At 38.0% G+C, this 25,857-nt stretch overlaps 1 protein-coding gene across 1 annotated transcript in view; it reads right to left on the bottom strand.

The window, feature by feature from the left end:
- Positions 1 to 25,857, bottom strand: part of ELOVL6 (ELOVL fatty acid elongase 6) — a 118,604-nt gene that overhangs the window by 48,125 nt on the left and 44,622 nt on the right. The window lies entirely within an intron of this gene.

Raw genomic sequence — 25,857 nt, 5'->3', positions numbered from 1 at the left:
GCTAATGAACAGCTTGGGAAGGCTGGGGCTCCCTCCTGACTCACGTTTAATAGATCTGCAACATAATCAGGGCCATCTTAGACAAGCGCAAGTACAAAATGACGCTGGCCACCTCCTCCCCTCCCCTTCCCTGTTCTCTTTTACAAAAGCCTCATGGTTTCAGAGAAAATGAAACTTCCGGCGTTTCCACATGCACGGAACTCTCCATTCCCATGACCTAACTCAATCCCCACCCTGGAACTACATCACCCAGCTCTTGGCGCCAACAAACCAATATAAGTTCTACTGCCCCTGCACCTGGTGCTGCCCCCTTTCCAGGGCAGCTCTAGGCTGCCTGCTACTTTGAGCACAGCCCAGCAGATTTCTTTCTTTAATAAAGCTTGAGCGGTACCTGGCATCTCGGCTCACTTTCTTTCAATGTTGTGTCTAACTGACCTTGTTTATGGCTACTGTACATGTGTAAGGTACAAGAAGTTGTGAAAGTGAAAATCAAGCTGGGAGGGAGAAAAGACAAGACCTAAAAGCACCTCCCACTTTGACTGATATCCACTTAGTGCATAGAAACCTGTCATGCTGTAAGTCACAGAGTCTGAAGCTGAGACAGAGTGCTAACTGGTGAGGCCACCTCTCCTTAAGATATCTCCTCTACTTCTGTTGCTGATTGAAGTCAGGAAACAGTTCACGGTTCTAAAAGTGATTTTAAGAGCACAAGTAAGTTGGGGACCCAGAGACTGAAGGAAATAACACACTACTTTTTGCCCAAACAACACTCCATAGACATCTGTGGTGGTTATAATTTGATAAGAATATAAAGGAAGATTTTCTTGAGAGACATCCTGAATTAGTACTCTTGGGAGTTCTAGCCAGGGCTGGATTCTGTCACATTCTTGAGGCTTACCCAAGACTTCATACAGGTAGTTCTCCATTATTAAAAATAATGGAAAATTTTCAGAATTTTTTCAGAAGTAAATTGTTCCTGGAAATAAAGTATATGCCCAGAAATTCTGACAAAAAATAATTTTGTGAATAATAACAGGAATATTTCTATAACTAATACAAATGAATAGTGGCTTTAGAATTGTAAGACAAAGCCATAACTAAAGAAAAGGGTGTTATTCTAACCTGTTATGTTTGACCCAGGAAAATCAAATGTGTGATTTCTGAGCTGCTTTGAGTTGCAAACACCTCTTTCTCATTTTACTTCCCCCTTAGAGGCTAATTTTAGACATCACAGTTCTCCTTATTTATTTAAAAACAAGGCAAGAAAACTATCCTTTTGTAATTCACTTTTTCTATCCTTGAAGTAGGCCATGATCAAAGTACAGTCACATTTAGCACAATGCATTCAATTACATGGCTACATACCCCATATTCCAGGAAAGTGAGCTCCATTTAGAAATGGACCTGGTACAGAAAGTGGCTAGTATTTATCTGTGAGTATCTTTGGGGTGAAAATACTCTGAAAATGTAAAAATCAAAAACAACAAAATAAAACCCACATCTAAAAAATGCCATCTCTTTAATACTTAAATTGGCAGGATAGCAATTAATTCCTTTTTGTTTCCTTCGATATTGTTTTTCAACAGCTGATGGAAAATGTTGACATACATCCAGTTTAATAATACTCATCTGCAGTGTGGTTAGTTTGCCATTGAATGGAAAAAGAATCGCTATGTAAGGGTAAATTCTGCCTCTGTTAATCTAGTTAGAAAGACAAAAATTTACTTGATAAAGCATGGTTATATAGAATTAGTACAAAGTGTGTTATAGATAATAGTGTTCCATAAAATGTCTGAGGAAGGAGATCTTGTCATGAGAAAATGCTCTGTGAAAAGGCAGCCTTGGAGGTGGGCCCTGAAGGCTTTGGAAGGATGGACTGAGGCAAGTGGCGACAAGCAGTGCAGTTAGGCAGAGCTAACTGGGTACTGCGGTCTGCTTAGAGATGCAGATTAAAGTCAGATTGTGTAAAGCTCTGAAAACTATGCAGCAGTTAGGGCTGTGTATCCACCTCAAGGTTCAGGAAATATTAAGGTATTTGTTACTACTACTAATTACAGCATAGCACTGACATGTATGGCTTAATTTTCTTTTCTTCTTTTTAAACAAGTAAGAATTGATCAACTCATGTGTACATCATTATGTCCCTTGGGTGAGAGAAGGGGAAGAGTTACTGCTACTGTCCCCCAGAAAAAAGGAGAACTGTTGGTTGAAGTCATGGAGAGGACTGAGAGTCTGAGCTGGAAGCGGGGGTAGAACAACAACAAAAAGATATGTTCACGGAGAATCTTGATGTGCATTATTTCTATTTTAGAGGGCAGATGTGGCAGAAGTTGGATTCAGATCTCTGAATCAATGTACTCCGGCCTATCCCCATAGTCCTCAATGCCATCATCTGTAGCTATAATAGTTACTGAAGTGGGTGTGTGTGAATTGACTGCGATTCTGGTTCGGTTTTTTTTTTTTTCATGGCTGGCTGGTACAGGGATCAAACCTTGGTGTTATCAGCATCATGCTTTAATCAGCTGAGCTAACCAGCCAGCCCTTACCACGTTTCTTTAACCGACTGCTGCTCTTTTCACAGGAATTATCAGATGGGACCACCTTTACAAATGAATGTTCTCCTGTCCTGATTAAAGTATAGAAAATTGCTAGGTTAATCATGGCATTATTTCAGTAAAGTTTATGTTTCAGTGTCCTGAATAGACTTATCACAAAAAGAAATGTCAATTTTAATCCTAAGGTATTGTATCTTATGGAGCTGCTAGAATAGTATTCTCTTTGTTTTAGTAGATATGGTTAAGGAAGTGAATCAGTTTGGGGGGGAATTTATTTTTTTGATTATACATATTTACGGGGTACAGAGTTGACTACCAGCATTTGTGTACAATGTGATTGAGCATGTTCATTATGACAAATTGTAATTATTCTTTGTGTCCTTTACCCACTTTTTCCCTAGCCCCCTACCCCTCCCCCTTTCCCACCTCTAGAAACCTTTAGGTCTGTTCTCTCCTTCTGAAAGTTCAACATATTGTTGTGGTCTCTCTTTTATTTATTTGTTTATTTTCTTAGCTCCCGCTTATGAGTGAGGATATGTGGTATTTTTCTTTCTGTGTCTGGCTTATTTCATGTAACAAGGTTTTCTCCAAGTCAACCATATTGCTGTGAATGGCAGAATTTCATTCTTTTTTATGGCTGAGTAGTATTCCATTATGTATATATACCACATTTTCCTTATCCAGTCATCTGTCGATGGACATTTAGGTTGGTTCCATATCTTGGCTATTGTAAATAAAGCTGAAATGAACATGGGAGTGCAGGTGTCCCTTCACATCAGGATTTCCATTCTTTTGGCTATATATCCAGAAGGAAGATTTCTGGATCACAAGATAGATCTATCTGCAGTTTGAGAAACCTCCATACTGTGTTCCATAGTCGTACTAATTTACAATTTCACCAACAGTGTAGAAGAGTTCTCCTTTCTCTGTATTCTTGCCAGCATTTGTTATTCTCAGTCTTTTTGATTATAGCCTACAGAGAGCACTAACATTTATGGAGCAAATGTATTTCACAGGGCCTCCAAAGCCCTGTAGTCTCAGGTTTAGCCTAACCTTTTGGAATCACATATAGAAATGTTAACCTTGCAAAAGACAGGAAACTTTCCCCAGGCTAAAGTCTCTGTTGTAAGATATAGAATTTTAACACAGCAAGGTTGCTGGCTCAAAGACAGACAAGTTACTTGATTGATATGTAAAAATGCTGGGGAAATTGCTGTAGGGAAAAACAATATTTGCTAAGATCAAGCTTTTGTTGGTGGATCAACTTAACCTTTTGCAAATTGCATTATGGAATGTCACATTGCTTGTTACCAGCCTTTATTGTTAAACTATGATTGGTCATAACGCCACCTATGTTCTTTTCCTGTAACTTCCTGGTCTGGAGAATAAATGTGGGGCGAGAACCCCAGTTCGTGGTTAATTTCCCAAGGAAGGAATGCCTCGCTCTTGAGGGTTCTGGGAAATTAACCCCTTCAGGGTCTCTCACTGCTCAGAAGAGATGGGCTTTGAGTAATCCTTTGTTGCTCCGTCACCCAGGGGAAGAAAGGTGACCAATCCATGTGAGGCAAAGCAACAATAACCAGTCTAACTGGGGTGAGATGATATCTCAATGTGATTTTAATTTGAATTTCCCTGATGAGTGATGTTGAAGATTTTTTCATGTACCTGTTGCCCATTTGTATGTCTTCCTTTGAAAAATGTCTATTTGGCTCCTTTGCCCATTTTTTAATTGGGTTATTTGGGATTTTCTTACTGTGAAGTTGTTTGAGTTCCTTGTATATTCTGTATATTAATCCCTTGTCAGATGTATAATTTGCAAGTATTTTTTCCTATTCTGTAGTTGTCTTTTTCTTTGTTGATTGTTTGCTGTGCAGAAGCTTTTTAGTTTGATATCCCATTTATTTATTTTTGCTTTTGTTGCTTGTGCTTTTGGGGTCTTATTCATAAAGTGAAGAATCAATTTCAAAGATAGGACCAAAGACAGTGGAGGGTACTAAATCAAAGAAAAAATCAAAATCCATTTTTTTTTTCATGAAGCTGACAGTTTCTTACCTCCTTACGAGGAGTAAAGCTGCCACCACCCCTGCATAAAAATTTGGCAAAAACATATCAGTGATCTTAATTAGACAAACCTCCCACCTGAAAGCAAGCTAACAATGAGCTCTGCATGGAAAAAATAATTTATAGTTTCTGCTTTATTTGAGAGTATTGCTCAATATTCTCATCCTGATTCTCTGGTGCTGATTGTCACTTCTAGTTTGACTTTCTAGGTAGCTTTCTTAGATAATACATCAGCTACAGATACTGGTCATAGTAAAACATTAAACTCTAGTGGCCATTTAAAATGGTTATGTTCTGGGGCTGGCCAGTTAGCTCAGCTGATTAGAGCACAGTGTTGGTGACACCAAGGCCAAGGGTTCAGAGCCCCCTACTGGCCAGCTGCCAAAAAAATTAAAAAATGAAAGTTAAGTTCTGAATAAGAGAAGCAGCATAGAATCCAGAAATGGTTCCAGCAGCAATTCAATTTCATTGCATTAATTTCCTTGAAGAAATGCCTTCTGTTCTAAGAAATAGAAAGCTATCCTCTGAATTTCCAATGAGACAATGATCACTTGCTAAGATTATTTAAAATATAATAATGATAATATTACAAGTACTGAAAGCGTACTACAATCTGAAATGGCTCCTATCACAAAAGAGCAGTCAAGTGACTCTCCTGTCACCAGGCTAAACTTTACCTTTAAAGTACAATTATGGGCTTGTGTCAAAGCTTCAGGCTTTTATTTATTTATAAATCTTCTAGTCCACGCCAATGGCCAGTGGACCATAGAAATATACAATCTTGGGATTGAGAATGGACTTTAGCGATCTTTTATTCTAAACTTCTTCTCAAATTAGGAATTCCTTGTTAAAAAAAACTTCTGGCTGATGGTCATCCAGGTTCGACTGAATGTAGAAGGAATACTAATAAACAGAATCTGGCATTCATTAGTTTGTGGTACAGCTTGGCTTCTTCAAAAAAAAAAGACTCAAACTCTGAAGCCACTCATCCTTTCCCTATGGATTAATAACAACCCAAACAAGTCATGCTTTAGAGTCAAATATAAAAATCCTTTTCCTACTTATCTCTATCCTAAAGAAGCCCTAAATGTTTTATAGAAAATAGATTTATGTGAGAACTGGAAACTAAAACCAGAAGTGAAAAAACACTATAAAAAAGATGATTATTCACAATGGAATGGAAACCAAATTTCAGGTTTATAAGATTAAGCATAATTTGGACATAGAATTTTCCCAGATTTAAGTTAAAACCGAGAAAAATGACAGCTGCACAGATAACTACATAAACAAGCATAAACATGTCTGTGAATGCTTTCTCTGTACTCAAGGTCTGAACTTTTCAATTGAAAGATGATCTCTTTCTGTTGCAATTTACTGCTACCTTATATTTACATAGGGTTTTTCTTTACACTTATTGCCTCATAGATGACTGTAAAGAAGCTTTAGAAAGTAAAATCAAGGAAAAAATGACACGTTTTCATGTTAACTATCGGATGAGTAAATATACTCGTCACTAACTTTTCCCTTGATATAAATTTTGAAAGAGAAATGGGGGAGCTATGAGAAAATATACCCCAAATACTATTTCTGGATTAGAGCTCAGCAGTGATGAAGATTATCTCATGCTTAGCTCACAGATTTTTTTTTTTTTGTCAGCTAAATCAAATTTACAGAAGAAATGAAGCTTGAGTAAAAATTAAGCAATGACAAGCAATACATTGTTAGGAACAAAGTGAAAATGACTTAAACATTGTTTTTGCCCATGAAATTATCATCCAATTAACCCAAGAAAGGACTACAAATTTAATTTTGCTATTGAAAATAATAATATGGCAAAGTTTTGACTCAAGTATTCACATTGCTCCTTCAAAATCTGAATGCTCATTAAGCATAAGAAAAGGTCTGTAGACCCCAGCTTTGATAAACTCCAATAATGAGAGCAGCTTGCTTTACAAATTAGGTAGTGTTAGTTTCCTGGGGCTGCTGTAACAAATTCCCACAAACTCAGCGGCTTGTAACAATACAAATTTATTATCTTACAGTTCTGGAGGTCAGAAGTCTGAAATGAGTTTTATGAGGCTAAAATCAAAGTGCCACCAGCATGGCATTCCTTCTGGAGGTTCTAGGGCACAATTGGCCTCCCCCTTCCTTTTCCAACATCTAGAGGCCACTGGCACTCCTTGGCTCATGGCCATCTCCATCTTCAAAATGCATTGCTCCAGCATCTATTTCCATGGTCACATCACCTTCTCTGAGTCTGATCCTTCCTGCCTCCCTCTTAAGGACCCTGTGACTATATTGGGCCTACTGAGTAATCCGGAATCACAGCCTAGAAAGGTTCTCCAATTCTAGGGACCCATGTGATTAGACTGGTCCCACTCAGATATTCCAGAATAATTTCCCCCATCTCAAATTTCTTAACCTGATTACATTTGCAAAATCTCTTTTGCTATGCAAGGTAACATATTCACAGGTATCAAGGATTAAGAGGTGGACATCTTTGGGGGACTATTATTTAGTTTACCACATGGATTAACCTGAACACTAAGGTCTAAACCCATTTTTCTACTGCAACACATAGGAGTCCCCCTCTGGTCATTGAACTAGACATCAGAATTTAGAATTTCTAGTATAGAATTTATTAAAATTATTAATATGTATTCGATCTAGCCCAACTGTCAGCAGTTCTAAATTTCCATCTCTTACATTCCTTTGCAACAACAAAGATTGTTTGGCTTGCAACCATCTTCTGAATTTCAGTCTTAAAATATGCATTCCAGGATGTATCAAGTACATTTTCCTATTTGCAGCAATCCAGTTGTATCACACTTCATTCTCTCTTATTGTTAAATCTATAGAGTGGGTTTCCATGCTGCAATGGTCTTCAGTCTTCACCTCAGATGGCTGATTAGCACCAGCATTTGACAAAGATGGTAACTACCTCTTTTCTGTACTGCTTCCTTCATGTGCTTTCTGGAACACTATTTTCTCTTATTTCTTCTCCAACTTCACCATCTGCTCTTTTTCACTTTGTTTCGCTGGTTTCGTTTCATCTCCTCAATCTTTAAACTTTAGAGGATCACCAGAGCTCAGTCTGTGGACCTCTTCTGTTTTCACCTAAACCAATGGTTCTCATTGGGGGTGATTAATTTTGCCCCACAGAGGATATGCGGAAACATCTGGAGACATCTTTGATTTTACAACTGGAAGGGTGCTGGCCACTGGAATCCAGTGTGTGGAGGCCCTGGATGCTGCACAAGGCAGCCCTCCACAACAAAACATTTTCCAGCCCCAAATGCTAATAGTGCCAAGGCAGAGAAACCCTGGACAAGAGAAATCGGAAAACTCAAGAGTGTGTGTCAAAATGTGATGCAGCACTTTAAATATGTTCAGTGGTCAGGGTGGTGTCACTTATGCCTTGAATACACTCAGGCTGAATTTCTTTGAACCAACTCCAAGCACAGAGTAAATAAATAAAGCAGGCTTTAAATTTCGAATCAGTGTTTCAATTTTTGAAAACAGCCACTTGGGGTCTATATATTACTCTCTTCACTATTCTGGAATTAGGTTCACTTATGACGACCATGGAACCATGGTCCAACTGCCCCAAGAAGGATGGTGGATTCAATTCTTACAAGCTGTTCATCTGCTGCATTGCTTCTCTTGCCGTGAAAGTCATCTAGAACTGCATTACAAAATGTACCTCCAGACCAGAGAGAAGGGAGTCATCTGAAATAACAGAACCAGACTCCTTTGTCACTGCCAAGACAATACCACTGCTCCTGCCCCCCGCCACACAGAGTTTAAATTCTTGAAGTAGAATACTAGTTATTCCAGTCATGACCTTATTAACCAGTCCTACAGTACAAGAGGATTCCATAATAGCCAATCCTAATTTAGCCCAGGACAAGGCAATGTTACCACCATTCAACCCTGCTTCTATGTATCTGACTTTTTTAGATTCTACATATAAATGAAATCATGGAGTACTTTCTTGTGTCTGGCTTACTTCACTTAACATAATGTCTTTTAGGTTGATCCATGTTGTTGCAAATGGCAGAATCTCCTTTTTTAAGGTAGAATGATATTCCATTGTTTAATTATACCACAATTTCTTTATCCATTCACCTGTTGATGGACACTTAGATTCAGTCTTTATCTTGCCTATTGTGAATAATGCTGCAATGAACACAGGGGAGAGCTCTCATATTCAAAGTACGACATCTAATCACCATGAAGGTTTCTAAGATATAAACCTTTCAAAATTAACTGAGAATAACTCTATTTTCGTAAGTACTCTAATTGTAAAGAAAATAGATGCTATCAAGATAAAGTATGCCAATTGTAATAAAAAAAATCACTTGCACCATTTTCTAAAACTTAGAACAAACTATTAACCGTGTTCATTAGCTGCTCTCAGGCCTTTGCTCCCCTGTGTTTCTGCCATGTTGGGAGGCACTGATTCTCTGATGACTGCACACAAAGCTAAACGAGTTCAACAGGAAACTGCTCTCCTGTATGTGCTTGTCATCAGTTTCTACAAGAGGAACTAGACTAAAACCTGCCAGATAGTGTCTAAAGCAGGTTTAGGAGCCTTTTATCTTTATAGTTTAGAAGATTTTATTTTTATATTTATTTACGTCATTCCCCACAAACACTTTTGATTTATTTCTCCTTCACCACTCCAACTTCATTCACAGGTGCAAAGCCAAGAAAAATGATAAAAATACCTTCTGGGTAAAAATTCTTAATGGAAATGTCAAGATCTCTCAGAAAAAAAGGAAATTAAGAGCACAGCTCCCAATTTTTCAAAATTGAAAGGGATTTTTTTTTTTTTTTTTGGTGGTTGGCCAGTAAGGGGTTGCGAACCCTTGACCTTGGTGTTTTTATACTCTAACCCTCTGAGCTAACCAGCAAGCCCTTGTTTGATTTTTAAAAGTTTCTTTGACTACCAGGGTCGTGAAACAGAAGAATAATTTTTTCTTCACTTGCATGTCCAGTGAGCTCTGGGACGTGACTGATGTGTGGCTGGGATTTATCAAGCACAGGTTCCAAGGAAAGAGAGTCTTAAAATCACAGTGCTCATGGCATTCTTTTCTTCAATCAGACAGTTTCAGAAGGAAGGAAAAATGCTTACGGAAGAGTGTATCTGACTCATCATTCCTTTGAAAGTCAAAAGGTTAACATGTCTTCCCATGTTCCCAAAAGCATTCCCTTTGGGAATGTGCTTTATGAGGGAATGTGTCCTTTAGGTTATTCATGCTGGCATGCACACTCTGTGCATGACCACTGCACCATCACTCTGAACGGCAAACCTCAGCCGTCACTTTTATTAGTTTCTTTTCTACTTTGCTTATTTGTCAAGACTAATTTACTAAGCACCAAATTTTGAAAACGACAATATTCTTTCCTTATCTATGCTTTACACAGAAAGGTTTCCTACCAAAAGAAGAAAAAAAAGTACAAAAATAAAGGATTTGACATGGTTTACTTAAGATACATCCTCAAGTCTAAAGCACCTTTTAAACAATTTGAGGAATTCTAGATGCCTAAGTGATAAAACAGAGTATATATATTGGACAGGCTTCAGAGTATATATATCCACAGGCTTCAGCTCTCATGCAGGAACTTTCTGCTCTATTATAGTCACCAAGTTGAGGCCTGACTTAGAATGCACAGCTGTGCATTGCTCCAGGCCATCACAATAGAATCTGTTTCAATTTAGTCAAAGTAATGATAGCTTTCTTTTTTTTTTTTGTGCGCGGCTGTTCTGTCTGTGTGTCTTCCCACTTAGACTGACTTATTCTGTATTCCAGCTATCCAAAAGGACACACAAAGTTTCTGTGCTTTAGGATCCTGAAATCTAATATAGAAAAATTGTTGAGGACACAAATGTACAAAACTATATAAGGAAATGTAAATGTTAAATCATACAATGACAAGATCTTTATATTTTTGTATATAGTATATGATCTTCACTACTAGCCAACTACCTTGTTTATTTAAATATGAATGTCACTCATGTCATAAGGTAGATTACAGGATCTACAAACTATAGGAATTCTAACAGATTTGACATTTTCTCTGAGATGTCCAAAAACGCTTTCACATGAGTCAAAACTGATTTTACCTCTACCTATTTCTCTGGAATCATGTCATGGTTTCCCTCTGGAACATCCTATGTGACAGTCACACTGCCATTCCCCAAAGACATCATGCTCCTTTGTCTCACTTTCTTCCCACATGCCATCCTTGCTACCTTGAATGCCCTTCCCACCTATCCTCATCATTTTTGTTGATCTGTGGTCAAGTTGATTACTCCTTGCTTCGTTACCACTGTGCTTTCCTACCTTTTACATGCCTACTATAACATGTATCTCTTTGTATTTCACACCGAAGTTAAACATGTCTGCCTCCTTCAAAATCCTAAAGGGTAGGAGCTGTGTCTTACTCAACTTTGTATGCCCAGGGCCTTGTACTTCGGGGCTGACTGTAAGTGGTTCCCTAACATGAATAAATGAATGACAAAGTGGATATTTTTGAAATCTTATGCTTTGGACATGTTTTAAGGAAGAAGAAAAATATTACTGGGAGGCTAAATAAAATAACGGATGCTCAAGTCATCTATGAACCTATGCTTCAAATTCACTTGGTTCTAAATCTATACAGTTAAAATTGTATTTTACGGGGGTACTTTCATTCATGGAAAAACAGAATTAAAAGGTAATATGAATCTTGGGCTGGCCAGTTACCTCAGCTGGTTAGAATGTGGTGCTGATAACACCAAGGTCAAGGGTTTGGATTCCTGTACCAGCCAGTCACCAAAATAAGTAAATAAATAAATAAAATAATAATAATAGCTATTTTTCCCATGAATGTTTTGAAGTATTCTCGTATTATAACTTTTTTTTCCTCAGGAGCCAAAAGAATCCTACAAGATAACCTGAATTCAATTCTACTGGCTTTGTTTTCTGAACCTCGCTTTGGAAATATGAGTATATTTTACCCAGGCACGCTTCTCCTGTAGCAGCATACTCTGTCAGGCACTGCAGAGGAATGTTGGGAAAGTGCCACCGATTTCTATACTTTGTTCTGGCCAGAGACCAAGTATTACTTTCTCAATGTGTTGTTTGCATAAAGTAAGCAAATGACAGAATAGACAGGTGTAAAGTGAGACCAGCACTGTGACAGTATTGCTTTCCTCCAGACAGCTGTATCCTCCTTCTCATTCGATGGAATCTGATCTTTACATACAAATTCCCAGACAGATTCTGTGACAGGCCAAGCTTAATGTGAAATTAAAATGCCTACAACAACATCATAATATTGCAATTCTAAAGAAAACATGTTTGCTTTGATCAGGATCATTGCATAATCAAAGAAAACTACAGGATGCCAGTTAGTGTCTACCAATAGGCAAATAGGAAAGCAACAACAAGGCGGGTTCTGAGGTACAGTGAGACACAGTGACACAGGAACTCTTAGGTTTTGCTAGGGAGAAAGTAAAATGCTGTATCTCTTTGAAAAACATAGATCACACAAGGTCACAGGTTTGGATCCCTATACCGGCCAGCCACTAAAACCAAAATCATTAAAAAAAACAACTGTCAGTATTTATCAAGAGCCTTAAAATAATCGTACCTTTCAATCTTGCAACTCACTTCAAAGAATCTGTCTAAAGCAAACAATCCTAAATATGGTAAAGGCAAGATAATCACTGAATCACAACAGTGGGGAAAAAAAAAGTAGACCAAGTCTCTAAGAGTCAGGGAGGGGCAGTTGGCTCAGTTGGTTAGAGCACACTGTTGTAACACCACAGTCAAGGGTTTGGATCCCCATACTGGGCACAGCCAAAAAAAAAGAGTTGGGGCTATAATATGGTGTACCCTCTCAAAAGACTATTAGTCAGCTGTTAGATTTACATAAAATGTATATGATTTTAGTAACTGTGGGGGGTGGAGGGGAAGCAGAGGAAAAAGAGGAAGATGTGGTATAATTACAAACTGGAGAAGAAACACAACTGCAACCCCCCCCCCCAATTTAAAACAGTTATTCCTGGATGGTAGGATCATTGTGCTTCTTTTCTCCAGCTTACTTTTATGCACTTAAATATTTTTCCTATTAGATTAATAATGAAAAATAAAAATTTTATATAATCAAATTAAATTTTATCAGCACCGCACTCTCCTGAGTGAGCCATGGGCCGGCCCTTAAATTTTAAAAAACAAATGTTTTTGTTTTAAAAAGTACAAAATGCTAACCAACATGCCAAACATTTTGGTGGTAGGTGTGAAAATATTGTATAAAATTACATAAATTCTATTCCATATTTTCTGCATATATTGTTATTGAAAGATACTCTGGCAGACACCCACCATCTTTACCTACTGGAGTAGCAAAGACCTAAATTTCAATCCTGGCTGCTGCATATTACTCCGTGATCTTGAGTAAATTCCATCTTATCAGCCTCAGTTTCCTCACCCATTTCTTGGGCTTGTTGTAAATCATCAAGATACAGAACCTGTCAACATCTGACACACCATAAGTACTCAATACTTGGTAGCTAAAGCTGTTGCTTATTACCAGAAAAAAAATTATAAAAATTGAATTGTATGCAAAATCAAACTACATAGTAGGGTCTTTATGGCCAAGGACATTTCAAATCTTGTTTAGTCATTTTAAAGATATAAATGATACTAGAACTCTTGTGAATTTGATTTTAGCCTTTTGTGAGTGCATAAACTTAAAAAAAAAAAAAAACAATAAACAAGCAAAACAACACAATCCAAGTTTGCAGGAAGCAGGAGTCTTTCTGAAAACAAATTATTTTGATATCTTAGCTTGAAAATGGAGGGATGTAATATCGTGCAACAATGACAAGACTTTATTCTTAAAAAAATTCCCAATACAGGACACATGTCATAAGATTCTTAGTATGCACAGGTCACTCTTGAACTGAGCTGAAAAGTACTCATCCACCTAAAAGCAGTATGCTGAGGAACAGTAACAATAAAAAATGCCTATAAAAATAAACCTAATTTACATATTTCTAAAAGAAAAATGAAAACAAAAAGTGTTATGGGTAGACACTTTTTTCCCCTGACCTATTTATGGTGGGAGAAAAAAAGATTCCTTTTATACTCATTTAATTTTTAGGTAGCAGTAAGGAGACAAATTAAATTTAACCTTTTGGCTGGTTTATGCTACAGTTAAAAGGCCTATGGAATGTCAGTAATATCAATAATATTTGCAATCATGACATTAATGTTGTACACTGCTCATTCTTTTCACAGCTTACAATATTTTTACAATCAAAAATGTTTACTGCAGGTCAGTTTCTGAGTGAGTGAGTGAGAGCTGAGATCAGGTTGGCCATCTAGCCATGTGGGTGGTGATAACAGTCTTGTGAGGTCACTGCTCTGCCTCTGAGGGTGAGGGGAAAATCAAATCTGGTCAAAGGTTATGGTCTGATCTAACCCTGATTCGTAAAACTGGCATCATTTCTTTGATGTCAGCAGACATTCAAGGCGTATCATCCTGCAGGATATAGACATGACACTATCATCAGATATTCCAAACCAGTTACTGGCCAAGAATCTGCCTTCAATTCCACCTAGCATGAGGTGAAACTAACTGACCATGAACAAATATTCACCAGCTATTTGACCTGAAGTGCACCTTTCACTTTGGACCTACAACAGCTGATTATCTTAGAGAATCAATTTAGCTTTTGCCCTTTGTCCATGACCTCCTGTATATCTTTTCATGAAAAAAGGATTTTCTGAGGGAATCTATGCACACAAGTCAGAAGCTGAAATTATGAAAGGGCTTTGGGAGGTTCCTGTTCGCCCTTTGGTTGTCTGGGTCAGAGAACTGAGTAAGAGCTAAACCCAACCTTTGAGCTGAGCCAGAGTCCTACTCATCTAACAGTCAAGGAGCAGAGATCTGTGGGCCAGTCCTCGGGGCACACAGCTACAAGAGAGAACGCTTTAATGTCAAGAGTGGCAGGTGGATGCCAAAAAGTTAATCTCTGTTTTTGGAGTTAATCTTCTCCCTTGTTACAAACTCTGGCTAGATCTATTCTGAGGGTTATCAGGCTATAAAAGTCTTTGTAAAGATTCAGACAGGTAAGATGACAGGCAATGGCAGCTTTGACTGACTGTACATGGGCTTTGTGGTCAAGAGTTCTTATCAATAACTGTGTACGATAAAATAAAAACAGAGGTTTTACCTGAATGACTCAAAAATAACCTGATTCTCTTTTTCATTAAATTGATAGATTCTCTTGGATATATTTATAACCTGTACTCACTAAAATTGATATGGCATTTAGACACACACAAAAACTTTCTCTTATGTACAGTATCCAAAACTGCCCCAGAGAGGAAAAGTACATTTTGTTGGCAGACAGAAAAATAATTTCTCTATATTCTTTTACATATTTTATTCTCAAAAACTAAGAAATGAGAGGAATTTTATTCTATTATTTATTTATTTATTTATTTATTTTTGTCTTTTTTTTTTTTCGTGTCCGGCAACGGATCGCAACCCTCAGTGTCGCGCCGTACCGGACTGGGACCGGCAACGGGATCGCACCACCTCAGTGCTGCGCCTGCACCTCGCTCAGCCAGTGAGCGGGAACTGGTCTGTATGTGGGATCCGAACCCTCGGCGGGAGCGCCACCGCGCTCCCAAGCGGCGCACTGTAGCAGTGCGCCACCGGGCCTGCCCGAAATGAGAGGAATTTTAGAAAAATGTTTTTTTTTAGCTTTTAGTACTCTAGGGTTTTGAGTCTTCATTCAGCAAGTGTTAAGTGGGCGTCCACTGTATGCAAAGCACTGTTCTAGGCTCTGGAAATACATCAGTGAACAAAACAGACAAAGGAGCCTGCCCTCAAGGAGGTTATAAGCCTGGAGACAGACAATAAATAAGAAAATAAATAAATAATGTAGTATGTTAGAAGATTATGAGTACTGTGGAAAGAAGAAAAAGTAAAGCAGTGCAAATGGAAAATGGGAAGGAGAGTAAGGGGTAGATCGCAATTTTAAATAGGGTAACACACCAAGAAGGTGAATTTAAGACTTGAAGGACGTGTGGGAATGGGGTCACTCTGGAGAAAATTAAATTTAAAAAAATAAGGCAGAGAGAAATAGCCATGGCAAGAACTATCTTCAATGTGAAAATTTAGCAGATTCTGCCAATTTTATCTTTGGAAAATTCAATATACTGAGATATCATTTGAGCATGTACCTATAAATTTGTACCTGAGTAACAATTCTGCTTCTTTCAGTAACTTTTCATGTAAATACAGCTACATTTGCATAGTCATTAGTGTCATTCAGGAAGAATGAGCATGAAAGCATCCAAACTATGGTAAAGAGTTTATTAATGTTTACAAGTAATTGGGGGCTGCTGGTTAGCTTAGTTGGTTCGAGCAGAGGATTTTAAACACCAAGGCCAAGGGTTCAGATCCCCATACCGGCCAGCCACTGCCTCCCCCCACAAAAAGTTATAAGTAACCCAAATCTTATTTAGGGGTAATTATAAACCTTAGTTACTAAAAAATCTCAGAACTTTTGAGTTTCTGATACTGTTTCTGGTGAATTAAGTTAGACAACTATAGACAGAAGACTTAGAAGGTAACATGATAAGAGCCTTGAATTATGACTCAGAAAGGTTTAGAAAAAAAAAAGTCTTAAAACCGATTTAAAACAGCTTGACACCAGAGATAAATTTAATCTTTCTTCATAAAGAATGTATGTATTGTTCTTTCAGGATTTCCTCTTGCAAACCCATACCCGAACATGCAAAAGCAAAGGCAAAGGCTGGTTCTTGAAGAAAGCAACAGGATTACTTCTCCACTACTCAGAATTTGATTTTCTTCAAGCACATTAATTCTGCTTCACTGGCAAACTGTTTTTAGGTCTGAGTTGCAAAAAAGTATAATGATTCCTGACAAACACAAGGTAATAGGTTTTCAATTTTCTTCATGAGTCAGCAGGGGAGTACAGGACAAGTGACTTTTAAAATGTACATTTCTCTAAATGCACATATTAAGAAGCAAGATCCTAATGGTACTGTGGAAATCAGAATTTTTACAAAAAAGGCAAGTGAAAATGAGTAAAACATGACTTTTAAACTAAAAAAAAAAAGAATTAAGTAATTTTCTTTTAAAAATATACTCTAGCAACTACCTATTTCCATTTTAAAAAAATTAAGCCTTTTACTCTAGGGCTTTAAGTGAATTAAGATGAAGTTTTTATTTTCAACCAAATAACACTACATACATTATAAGCTGATCCCAGTTATTGGGAAGCCATCATTAAATAAAAGCATAAACATTTCAAAGATATGGTTGTTTCTTTAAAAACCCAAAGACTTACTTTAAAAAAAAAAAAGTCATTCTACATTTTCCATACATATTACAAAAATGTCATGTTCTTACAGAACTCAAAGAGACCTCTCTTACTGTGAATGAACGGTCAAGACTACATCAATATATATATAAAGAAAGAGATAGATAAGAATTTATTTATTTATTATTTACTTATGGGTGATTTTTACTTCCTACTTGTGTTTATGTGAGTTATAAATTTTAAAAAAGGATGTATTTATGACTTTTATAATTTAAAAAGTAAGTTTTAATTAGAGTGAGAAAGAGAGATTGGGAGATTGAGATGAAAGAAAAAAAGAATTTGGTTCCAGAAGATCATTAAAAAAAAAAAAGTTTTTTTTTTTAAAAACTGGGGGCTGGGGCCGGCCCGTGGCTCACTCAGGAGAGTGAGGTGCTGATAACACCAAGGCCACGGGTTCGGATCCCATATAGGGATGGCCGGTTTGCTCACTGGGTGAGCGTGGTGTTGACAACACCAAGTCAAGGGTTGAGATCCCCTTACCGGTCATCTTTTCAAAAAAAAACAAAAACAAAACAAAAACTGGGGGCAGGGACAGTCAAAAAGTCAAAAAAGGTGGCAAAGCTTGGAATTCTCAGTAATGACAAACCAGGAACTCAATTTGCCCCAGTGGTGACTGTTGGGAGGTCTCCCAAGAAAGTGTACATATGGGGCCGAGCCCGTGACACACTCGGGAGAGTGCAGTGCTGGGAGCGCAGCAGCGGGTTCAGATCCTATATAGGGATGACCAGTGTGCTCACAGCGTTCACTGGCTGAGCGAGGTGCTGCCGGTCTAAAAAAAAAGGACAAAAATAAAAAAAGGAAAAAAAAAAAAAAAAAAAAAAAAAGAAAGTGTACATATGGAAGATAGTGAAAAATTAGATTCAATTTCCTCCAGATGTCTAACTTGTTCCCTGGTGCTATAGAAAGAGTTTAAGAGGACTCAGAGGTGCTAGTCCTTTAACATCACTGTGCATGTTTACATTTACTAACTAAGCACTTTTACCAGCTAATCTTAGGTGTTTCTCAAAATGGTCCACTAAGCACCTGCATTAGAACCTCCTGGGGTGTTTGTGAAGAGAGTAGATTTCCTCCTCCCAGACCTTCTGAATCTAGGAGAATTACCTAAGAGTCTGCACTAAAATATGTCAGGAGAGTTTTTAGACTTGAGCTTGAACCCCTACTGCAAGACCACCATGATTATTTAGCATCACATCTTCAGCCACCACCAGCCTAAACATGTCTGGATTCCTTGATTTCTTAGTTCAAATATAACACAACTATAATGCACACCCAAATCAATTATGTCCTACAATCAAATAAAGCATTTTTGGCTAATACTGTGTTAAAAAAAAAAAATCAGTGCATTAAAACTAGCAAAAACTTTGAAAAGAGAGAAAAAATAAGGCAAAAAAAAGTAGTAGGCCATCTCTTGTATGCTGCACTGGCATTGCCACAATACCATGCCAATAACAGGGTAAGTCTATGTCTCACTAAGCTCCTAAAGCTTCTTATTCAAGTGAGAATCTAATAAAAACATTAAATTAATCTAAAATTCCTTACCCTTTTTAAGCAAAAAACTAAAACCTAGGAAGAACATATTTATTTTTCTTCAGAAGTAATGAGATACAGCAGGTGAAAGATATGGGCTCATCTGGGAATTGACTTGAGGATGATAGTTTAGTATAATGACAGAAACCAAAGATATTTATTTATTCCTAATTAATAAAATTTTGCAAAGCTTTTTGCCTTATGATACAGAATTTTGCTGAATTATTATTACTAAGAAGAGTTCATCTGGGCTGAGAGTTAGGAGACTTCTGATTCATTCATTCTTTGATATAGCTATTCAACGAATATTTATGAAGTGCTAACAATGTGCTGGTCATCGAAATTGGTTAACAAAACAGACACATTCCCTGCCCCCAGAGACTTAAGTCTTTTGGGGGAAAATAGACAAGTAAATGGAAGAGAGGGGAATTGGTAATAAGGAAGCAATAGGCACTGCAACCTCGTCTTGTTGGATCAGAGAAGGCTTTCTGGAGACAGGATAAGCCTGGCAAAGAAAGTGAGAGGAACAGCACGGGCAAAGAGCCAGAGACAGGAGAAAGAAAGCACATTCAAACAACTATGAGAAATTTAGAGAGCTAAACCTTCCATTCCTACGAGTAAGTGGTAGTGTTGAGATGAAGGCTGAGGAGTGGAAGCAAGATCATCAGGAAAACTCTTATAGATCATGTTAAGATGCTTCTTTTCAATCCTAAAAGCAATGGGAGACCATTGAAGGTTTTCAATGAATGAAGTCAACATGCTTGGATTTGTGATATATATGAAGATCACTTGCTGATGAAATGAAAGCTGGAGCTGAGTGAGGCTTATGGGAGTGGCACAGGTTGCAGATAACAGCAGAGCCCGGAGCTGGGGATAAAGCAGGCATCATGGGCAGTGTGGTTACAGGAAGTTCCTGAGTCCACACGTTCCCAGCTGGGGAGTCATTTCGGAGTAGCTCGTCAAATGTTCTACATACATGGGTGTATGAGGTTTGTCAGGTGCTTCTGCAAATGATTTCACTCATGTGAACATAGGGCATATAACAAAGTCTAATATTTTCTCATCTGTTTTGGTGCTTATCACGTTCTTAGATATAAAATTATGCTCCTCCCATCATGTGTCAACTACCTGTATGCAATCATGTCAGTTTCAGGACTAAGAAAACAGTCATCCAGGTTCCCAATCAACAAGACCGAACTTGTAATGGGAAGTTCTTAGCTCACTCAGAACATGTTTTGGAAGATCCAGGAAAGGCAGGACTGAAGAGGATTAGATTAAGTGTGTGACTGAGTTACCAAGATTTTATATTCAGGCCCCAAAGGTAAAATAAACTTTTATTTACTTATTTTTTTGAAGAGACAGAGTCTCACTATGTTGCCCAGGCTGGAGTGCAGTGGCTATTCACAGGTGTGATCCCACTACTGATTAGCACAGGAATTTTGACCTGCTTTGTTTCTGACCTTTGGCCGGTTCAACACTCCTTATGCAATGTGATGGTCCCCACTGCTCCCGGGAGGTCACCATATTGACACCAAAGTTAGTGCAGATACCTGACTAGCTTAGCGCACTCCAGCCTGGAACTCTGTGCTCAAGCGATCCTCCAGCCTCAGCCTCCTAAGTAGCGGGGACTACTGGCTTTCGCTATTGCCTCCCCTCCCTGCCCCCTGCAAAATACACTTTTTAAAAGCAAGGGTTTATCTTGCTTTATGCAACAGATTTACTCCAGGAAAATTATGTACAAATCTATTTTTTAAAAAAAACTAAATTGCATTTGAAAACATTTGGGGAGCTTTCCTATTCAAGAGAAACTTAATGATTATCTGTAAAGATCAAATACTATTACTGTATTATGTATTTTCTCAAGTGAAGCACATCTATACTGAATTGCTCACTTTCCTTGCCAACTGAGAGGACAGGATGTTCCCTAGTGTCATTCTCCTAAAAAGTCCCTGAGTCTCTGAAGAGATGCCACAACACTAGGGCAGACATTATAGTAAGTTACATAATACTATAACATGTTCGTTGATTGAAACCCCAGTTTAACTGGACTGGACCAACAACCTTAAGGCTATCTGAGTATGCAGTTTGACTGAACCCCCTCTGCAACACCCTTTTTCCTTGCTCCCTTTCAGGGACTGGACTAGAGATAGTCATGTGATAGTTATGGCAATGCTTATGTACAAGTACATATGCTTAAGTACAGGTGGCCAGGCGGGACGACTTCTGGAGAGGTTTTTCAAAACGAATTGATTTGGCTGACATGTCCCTTTGGAATTTTAGTCCTTCGTGCTTCTCTTTTCTTCCTAGTCACACACCTGATGCCTGGCAGCAGCCATATTATAGCCCCAAGGCAACATGCACAAGAAAGAGAGTGGAATAAAAAATTAAATGAGTTTAATTTCCTGACAGCATCAAACTGCCTTAACACCTCTAGATTGTATATTCTGGACTTCTGTTGGGTGAAACAAAGAAATCCTCATACATAATTAAGGTTCTACTTGTTCATTTTTCTGTTATTTCCAGCCTAACATAATCTTAATCAATACACCCTTAATTTCTACTGAAACATCTGAATATAATGTATCAATTCCTGTTACTAGTGACAGTATGTGGAATCCTGTGGTGATTTAATAACCAGCAAGCCATTACCTTCAAAATGTAAATGTTCATACAGTGACATTTGCTCCTTTTACAAAGACATTGAGCTGCCTGATCTATGGAAGCTGTGTCATTACCAAAGATAGCAGGAAAACAAAAACCAAAATCCTCCACACACTTCCTGGACATTTTGGCCATAATTATTCTCATTTAGTTAAGCTTGATTGGTCAAGTAATGACTGAGCCCAAGACAAAGCAGAACCAATACAGTGACCCAAGGAATAGTAACTTCCCAGGAAAAATAGAAGGATTAAATGTTCCTTGTACAATTTTAGGCAAACTAAAGTGACACAGTAACAAGCAGTACACAAACCAACCAGACTCAGCCATCATCCATCCATCCAAGGACTGGATGATTTACTTAAAGCAAAACATATTATCATGTAGGCTGAAGGCTACAATAGCTATACTTATATTCAGAGGTACAACCTGTCTGGCAGGATCCAGGATTTTCAGGCTAGTTTACATGCATGTGACTATCATTCGTTTTAGGATATCAAAGACAGCAAATTTGTATCTGTGCATGAGTGTGTATTTAGGCATTTAAATGCTTATAAGTAATGTTAAATATACATTTCTGTTCAAGAAGATAGTAATGTAAGTTTGACACAGCATAAAGGTCATTAAAGACTTCTTTAACTCCCACTCCTGTGTAGCAGCTCTGGCTGCACTGTTTTGTTTTTTTCTTTGTTTGTTTGAATGTAACAATCTTTTATAGTTAAGGAAGCCTCCTAAATCATTAATGCTTGTATTATGTGTAGGGTCTACACCTTGGCCATTGAATTAAGAATAAAGCACTTATAAAATACTTGCTACAACAACGTTCTAGTCACTGCCAACTATCTATTGCTTCGCACTATTGTTCTAATTTGTATTGAGGGAAATTCGCCAGAAGAACTAGAAGACTTTGGGCTGCTTAAACCTAGAGTTGTGTAGATTATTTTTTTTAATCTAAACTACTCAGGTTGTTTATTTATATTGATCACAATTGGCTACAGGATTTCCAAATCCCCAGAGTTCACTTTATGACAGAGGCAATTTTTAGAGAAAATTACACTGCCTTTTTTGTAAACATGGTATTTTTAGAATTATCAGCAACAAATCCAAGTTAGTACAGTGTATATGAATACAAAAATATGCTCAAGGGCTCCAGATGATTTACTTATTTATTCAATACATTTTATATAATATCTATATTCGTAAAAATTACCTGTGTAGTCTATTTATAAAAACAAAACAAAAACAGAAATTCTGTTTCTCTATGTCCTGTGGGGGAGGAGAGGGCCCAAGAGTATGAATATTAACAACAGCTGAATGATTCTGACATCCCCAATGAGGGCCTGGGGACCCCACTTTGAGAAACACTGGTCTATACTCTTCTAGATGCTGGGGACACAAATCTCAAATTGTTCAGCCTAGTTAAACAGACAAATAAACAAAAATTTATAATGTGGTCTAAATATTCAGAGATATGAAGAAGATAAGAGAAGAGCATAAAAAGGAGGTCAGAAATGACCAGTTTAAAGAAGTGGGACAGCTGGAGAAGAATGGAGGAAGAGGTACTTCTGCAGGAAGAATGGTGGGTACGACCACTTGGTGGGGTGTGGTGGAGTCTGAATAACAAGGACACAGGCTAGAGTTGGAAATGAGGTTGGAAAATTAAGATGAGGGTTGCATACTGAGTAACTTTTTGAACTTCATCTTGAAGGCAGAGGAGGCTACAGAGAGTTTTCAGTGAGGGAGGTAGGGCACAGTTAGATTAAATGTTTAGAAAGCCCCCAGGCAGTGGTAATGTGGAGGACAGAGAGGGGAGGAGGGTATGTCACCTGATGGAGACAGAGGCCAGGTAACTCCAATTCTTACCACTGAGAAGATGCCCGTGATGGTGGAGGCAGACGGGTGAATGACTCTGAAAGATGGTAACCCATCAGAGTGATCATTCCCTATGCTTTGAAATTAATTCAACAGTAGAAGAGAGGTCTTAGCAACTGATTTAACGTGGGAGAGAGGCAAAAGAAGGGTAAGTGATGATTCTTTGGTTTTTGGTTTGTCTGAGTGGGTAGTTGGTGTTAGTTTGGTGGGTGGGGAATGAAGAAGTAGCAACATTTTATTATCTACTAGGAGAGATAGTTAACAGGAGCAATCTCCAGGGTGTGGGACTTGGAAATCTCAGGGCTGAGATATCTACTTCGAAGTCATCCATGTCTGGGTGGGGGTGGTTGAATTCATGGACATGAATGAGGACCTCCAAGGTGAATACTCAGAAGGTCAAGGTAGAGCTTTAGTTGAAGGAGTTGGGGATAGAAGCATCACCATTGAAGGGGGGAGGGAAAAAGAAACAAGCACGAAAGAATAAGACGACTCAGCCAAAAGGTAAAAAGAAAATAAAGGTGTGTCATGGAAAAAAGGCAAAGAAAAGAGAGGGGTCAGGTGTCACACAGCAATCAAGTCAGATAAGGACAGATAAGGTGAGTGTACCATTGTGACCCCAGGCTAATCAGTCTGTGAATGGTTCATTCATTTCTTCAACAAATATTTAATGAAGTTCCCTGAGTGCCAGGAGCTATGCAGATAAACCTCAAGGACAGCCTCATCCTACTTTGAAAGCATAGCATAAGCATTTTGCATTTCCTTACAGATGTCCCACTATGATAAAGATGTGAACTATGCTTGTTTTAACATTGTTATGCTAATGATTCTTTTTTATATTATATATTTTTAATAATTTTATATTGTTATGTAATAATGGTGTTAGACACGACCACACCGGGGAACTTATAATTTGTACGTAAATCACCTGTTGATACTGCACTTGTGCAAGCTGTGGAAGGGGTGGGTGGAGAGACAAGCTTTGGGAAGATGAGGCTTAGGGGATCACAAGAGCCTGAGAGGATGGGGGGAAGGGAAGAAAAGGCCACATGACCTTCTCATCCTGCTTAACCCTTTACTTAACTTACAAATCTGTTTAGGGAGCAAAGTCTTAGTCTGGAGAGAAATCATGATTTCCCAATATACTTTCTTTTGGTGTCAAAAGATAGGAAAGTTAAAGTTAAATACACCAGATTAAACTGAAATGTTTCTAGGCTCTGACTACAATTTATAAAACAGCTCATCTCATAGTTAACATAGCCAAGGTCAGAAACTTGGAGGACAAAAATTATAATATAAGTGGCAAATCTGAGAAGGGGTCAAAAATACATAAAATGAAGCTCAACAAGTTATATGATAGGGAAGAAATGCAGGCACCAAAAATGATAAAATGGTTAAGAGTAAGGGGCCTTAGTAAGAAAGGAGCCAACCAACTGAGAAACTGCGATCCAGCACTGGGGCGCCCCCTCCTCCCTGCCTTCTCCCCTCTGTCTCTCTGCTTGTTAATTGACCTCAGTCAAAGCTGCCTGGAGGAACAATGAAGTAATCCTCCTATTCTCAGCACTGGCCTGATCCAGTGCCAGGCACCACAGACAACTTAGTGCTCAGAGAAGATCCTCAAAGATAAACAAAGGATCAAAATGTAAGAACCAGGAGAGATGGGGCTGATCATAATTTAGTATGAGGTTTACAAAGAATTGACCTCTACCATCACTAGCATCACAAGAACTTAAATTAGATGTTGAATCTGTGTGAGTGAGTTATTAGAAAAATGAATTTTTCTTCTAAACTTGGATATGTGATTGGGATGTTAATGCTGAAGTCGAGGTTAATAAGGAATGATCTCTACAGTGGGTTCCTTAAAGCATTGATCATGCAGACTGCACATTTATAAAATGAGATGTACCTGTTCAGAAAATTTAGTGCTACACATTCTTGTTTCTCTGTTCTGGCATTCTTAGGATTCTATATTTAAAATTCTAAGTATTGTTTTGATTTCAGTTTTCTAGATAAGTTTCTCAAATTCACTTTTGATATACATGAATGCTTCAGATGTTTCTCTGGAGCTGGGAATCACCCTGTATTAGGAATAGGCATATAATATTTTGAGTTTCATATTTAAGCTCAATTATAACAGGTTTAAGGGTCATGCTGATAGTTGTGCCGAGGAGAATTTCTACAACTACAGTTTTATCTTTAATAAAATGTTCACTCTATATTGAATGCCTCATTTAAAACTTTTGAAATGTGTAAGTAGTAATAAAGTTTGTCTTCCTCTAACCAAAGCTGGGACTAATTATGTATTCAGTTGTCTGACAGATACAATCACCTAAATTAGGAGCAATCAACACTTCTTTATAAACTGAATTAAAAATTGAAGATGTAATGCCCCATTAGTTTATGAAAATTTTCTTTATTTACCCAGAATAACTAATTCTGCAGGATCTGTGAGTTACCCTGAATTATTACAGCTGCACCAAATGACCACACTGAACATTACCCTTTGAATAGCTGGCTGAAGGTCAGTTGTGGTGTTCTGAGTTTCATATCACCTTTGTCTTTCAGGTCCTCAAGTGTTAATTTATTTGTAAAGCTGCTACTTGAAGCTGAATTAACAAACTTAGCAGTAACTGACAACCACACCATGTCCACCTTGTCCTAACAATGACCACAGAGAGAAGCTGGAGGATGAGAAAGGTAGAAAACAGAGAAAATGGCACCTTTAGAGATTTTATGGTCTAGTGTCATAAATAGGTCAAGAAATATGAAAGA

This window comes from Galeopterus variegatus, unplaced genomic scaffold (assembly GCF_000696425.1).
Source record: "Galeopterus variegatus unplaced genomic scaffold, G_variegatus-3.0.2 Scaffold578, whole genome shotgun sequence".
Lineage (NCBI taxonomy): Eukaryota > Metazoa > Chordata > Mammalia > Dermoptera > Cynocephalidae > Galeopterus > Galeopterus variegatus.
Note: the sequence above shows the minus strand (reverse complement) of the source record. Positions and strands in the feature narration are given on the sequence as shown.